At 41.6% G+C, this 4,617-nt stretch overlaps 1 long non-coding RNA gene across 1 annotated transcript in view; it reads right to left on the reverse strand.

Annotated features, from left to right (window-relative positions):
* Window positions 1-3,739, reverse strand: part of LOC127001627 (uncharacterized) — a 4,404-nt gene extending 665 nt beyond the window's left edge. Inside the window, exon 1 of the long non-coding RNA XR_007755366.1 lies at window positions 1-3,739. This exon is cut by the window's left edge and continues 115 nt beyond it. This is a non-coding gene — a long non-coding RNA (uncharacterized LOC127001627).
* Between the last annotated feature and the right edge of the window lie 878 nt (window positions 3,740-4,617).

Raw genomic sequence — 4,617 nt, forward strand, 5'->3', positions numbered from 1 at the left:
CTCTTCTTCTTCCTTTTCCTCCTTTTTGTCCTCCACGATTTCGTTCTTGTCCTTCTCATCTTCTTCGTACTCCAGCCATTCTCCTATCCTTCCTCCTCCTCCTTTTCCTCCTCCTCCTCCTCCTCCGCCGCCTCCTCCTGCTCCTCCTCCTAAGTGTAGCAGGCAAGCAAGCATTACTCATAAATTAATACATTCTATTAATTTATCTTTCTATTCACGGCGCTGTACATTCAAGGCGGATATATATATGTAAACGTCATTCTTTCTAAAGCAAATTCGTTACAGAAAATTCATGTTTATACTGGATGGTCTCTGATGTTGCTATTTTTTTTTTCATTCTTTAGTATTTTCATGTTATCTGTAAACCAGGTGGGTACGAGGTGGGGGAAGGGGGGAGGGGGGGAGCTTATGAAAGTGGAAAATACCTGCGAGCCACTATACATTGAAAGATTATAGAGATGGGAGGCCGCTAAAAGTGCTCGGCGGTTATAAAATGTGTGCGGTTATGGCGGCCGGTGGTTGGCGGGCGGAGTGGATAAAGGGGAGGAACGGAAAAATAAATAGAGATGAAACTAAAAGATAACAAGCTGGGCGGGAAAAAAGCGGCGTCCGGAAGATTATAGCAGTAAAATAACCCGGGAAATGAAAATATGACGTCCAGCGCCACAGCAACTCGGCCAGGTATTAAAATTGGACCTGTTTTTACTTCTCTGAATAAATGAACAACCGAGTAAACTGGATATACTAAGATAAAAGATAGAAAAATATTGCGTAAATTAAGATCCACGCCCACGCACACACACACACACACACACACACACACACACACACACACACACACAGACCTGAACCCACACGACACGCGCACACACCATAAAGATACGGGTAAATATAATGTTACTGACAGTAAAATAAGAGCGGAGGAGGAGGAGGAGGAGGAGGAAGAGGGGGAGGAGGAGACGGAGAGAAAAAAAAAGGGGGGAAGGAAAAGGCGTGAAAAATGAACACGTATTGGTGGTGGTAGTTGATGGTGATGGTGGTGGTACTGGTGGTAGTAATGATGGTGATGGTGGAGGTACTGGTGGTAGTTACTGGTGGTGGTGGAGGCACGGGCACTGAGCGAGGTAGAAGTAGCAGCGAAGGACACGGAATTTAATCATAGTGAGAGGGGGTGAAATCAAAGGGTGAATATATTACGGTCTCTTACACTGTTATCAAGGTGCTATGTTCCCTTAAACCCACTCCGTGACTGTCAGGGGTGAGGAGTGCGTGTAGGGGCACTAAACACATGTTATTCACCGCTCCAGGAGGTGAAGGAAGGGTGGAAATCATTGGTCGGGGTGAGGTAGAGGTGTAATGAAGGGAAAGTACCAGAAGTGCAAAAATAAATACATTGGTAAGGATGATGTAGAGGTTAACTGAAGGGAAAGTAACAAGACAAACGCAGAAGAAAAATCATTGGTTATGGTAATGTGGAAGTCTCATGAAGGAAAACCACCAAGGGAAGTGCAGAAGAAAAATAACTGGAAAGATTGATGCTGAAGTCTAGTGAAGGAAAAATACAAGTGTAGCAGAAAAATCATTGGTAAGGATGATGTAGATATTTGATGAAGGAAAGGTACTAAGACGTGTGCAGAAGAAAAATCATTGGTAAGAGTGATATAGAAGTCTGATAAAGGAAACTACAATGACGAGTGCAGAAGAAAAAACATTGGTAAGAGTGATTAAGATGTCTAATGAAGAACTTCCATGAAAAGAGGTGAATAAAGAGTTGAAGGGAAAGAAAGAGGAGGAGAAGGAGGAGGAATTAAAGAGTGAAGTGGAGTTAAAGAAGGAGAAGGAGGAGGAAGAAAAAAGAAGAAGTTGAGTTAAAGAGAAGGAGGAGGCAGAGGAGATGAAAAAAAAAAGGTCAAAGAAAATGAGGAGATAAATTAAGACAGATTACCAGAAAAATGTCCATGCTTTAGTGTACTTAGAAGTGTAATGAGGCAATTCCCTGATAAGTTAAAGGTCAGGCCAGCGCAATGAAAGGCGGTGAAGTGGAAAGAGTAAAGTTGAGAAGAAAAAAATGATGGGCCAATGAGAGGCATTTCAAAGCGCGAGAAAAATACTTTGAAACATTTTTGGGTGGTTATTTTCAATGTGTGTGTGTGTGTGTGTGTGTGTGTCTACAACAGCGAGAGTCAGTCAGTCATAGATCTTCCTTATGTGTGTATTCGTCTTCCTCCTCCTCCTCCTCCTCCTCCTCCTCCTCCTCTTCCTTTCTCTCGCCTTCATCCACTTCTCTCCCTCCATTTTCTTTCTCTCATGCAGCAGCAAAAGGTCAGTTTCTGCGCGTTACCGGACTGATATATTACCCAAGGCGGCTGTTGCTTGTTGATTATTTTCTCTCTCTCTCTCTCTCTCTCTCTCTCTCTCATTTTACACTTCGCTGGTTCTCCATTTGTTCATCCATACACACTCCATCGTTTCCTTTTTCCATATTGAAGACAGATGAATATTTGCTTTGGGGAATGTGTGTTGGTGTGGAAATGACTGCCCGTTCCGAGGTCACTTTACTGAAACGCTGGAATGACCGAGCGTTGGCACTAGCATGACTGGTACTGGAATGTCTGGCTGGCTGGCTGGCTGGTTGGCTGTAGTAGCGTTCTGGTATATAGGAATGAGTGTGGTGGAATGATTGGAAGTATGAGGAATTAGTGAGGATGTTATTATTATTGTGTTTATGTATCAAGAGAAATAGTCGCTCTTGTATATTTGAATGTCCTCCTGTTATGGAATGAATGTATTAGCAGAATGAGTAGAATGACTGAGGTTGGAATGGTTTGAAGTATAAGGAATAAGTGAGGATGTTATTATTATTGAGTTTATGTATCAAGAGAAGTAGTCGCTTTTGTATATTTGAATATCCTTCTGTTATGGAATGAATGTATTAGCAGAATGAGTAGAATGACTGAGGTTGGAATTCTTTTAATCATAAGGAGTGTGTGAGGAAATCATCAATGTTGTTACTGTTTATTTATCAAGAGGTAGTCGCTTTTGAATGTCGGAATGTCCTTCTGTTGTGGAATGAATGTATTAGAAGAATGAGTAGAATGACTGAGGTTGGAATTGTTTTAAGTGTAAGGAGTGAATGAGAAAGTAATTATTGGGTTTATATATCAAGAGTGAGTGAAAAAGTTAGTAGTATTGTGTTTACATCCAGAGAAATAATCGCTTTTGAATGTTTAAATGTCCCTTTTTATGGAATAAACGTATAAGTAAGAATGACTGAGGTGGAATGACTGCACCGTTTACACGAAAAAAAATGTTAATGTATGAAATGACACAATGGCTCTCAAATAGAATGACTGACTGACACTTTTTTTTTGGTAGTGGAATGAACGTCCGATTTTGAAACTAATTACGTGTGTGTTTGGACTGCCGCTACGCTTTCACTTTTTATTTCCCAGGTATGCAGGTGACACATCGTTCATTCCACTCGTTCATGTATCGCTGTGTGGAGAATCAAAAAAACCCAAAACTATGTTACTACGATTTCTACCTTCTGCCGCTGCACCGTGACAGACGACGAGCAATAAGTGTATAAAAAAAACAGGTACCGGAGAAGAAAAAAAAATACAGGTGAGGAAAAAACGGTGACTAAATGATAAAAAAAAAAAATGATAATAATGCAAGAGGAAGTGAAAAGGAAAAATTAAGTCAAGTGTAATGAGATAAATAATTCAATAAATGTGTAAAGCTAGTTGTGGTATGTTATTCCGTTCCATTTGCTGAACAGACTTTTATTTTTTAGGTGTGTGTGTGTGTGTGTGTGTGTGTGTGTGTGTGTGTGTGTGTGTGTGTGTGTGTGTGTGTGTGTGTGTGTGTGTGTGTGTGTGTGTGTGTGTGTGAGAGAGTAATTTTAGTTAATCTATATAAAAATCTGTAATTCATGCGACAATGCCCGTGGGGGATATGGAATTACTCTCTCTCTCTCTCTCTCTCTCTCTCTCTCTCTCTCAATAATTAGCTTTTGTATAACGTTTTTCCACATTCTCCTTCTCAAAAATGCAACTTCTTCATTATATCTCTCGGGAATTGAGGTGAAATGAGGAGAAAGAAAGGAACGGAATGCAAGCAGAGGCGGGAAGGGAGGAACAGAAAGGAAAGGACTAAACGGAGGGAGAAAGGAGGAGGATAAGAAGAAGAAGGAGGGTGGAAGAGAAGCAACGGGGAGGTGAGTGTGAGTGAGACGAGGGAGGAAAAGAACCGAATGGAGAGAGAGGGAGAGAAAGAGCTAAGAGGGAGGAAAGAAGAGAGAGGGAAGAAGGGAGGGAGACTGCAGAAGGATGGTGGCTAAGAGAGAGAGAGAGAGAGAGAGAGAGAGAGAGAGAGAGAGAGAGAGAGAGAGAGAGAGAGAGAGAGAGAGAGAGAGAGAGAGAGAGAGAGAGAGAGAGAGAGAGAGAGAGAGAGAGAGAGAGAGAGAGAAAAAAGGTGGGGACGGGAGGGGGAGTGAGGAAGGAAAACATTGAAGAGGAAAAGTAATCAGGAAGAGAAAATAATACTGCATCAGGAAAATGAGGAAAAAATGGCTCCCGGGAGGAAAGAAGGTCGAATTTTTTTTACTGGAGCATA

The sequence above is a fragment of the Eriocheir sinensis genome, chromosome 2 (assembly GCF_024679095.1).
Source record: "Eriocheir sinensis breed Jianghai 21 chromosome 2, ASM2467909v1, whole genome shotgun sequence".
In the NCBI taxonomy this organism is placed as follows: domain Eukaryota; kingdom Metazoa; phylum Arthropoda; class Malacostraca; order Decapoda; family Varunidae; genus Eriocheir; species Eriocheir sinensis.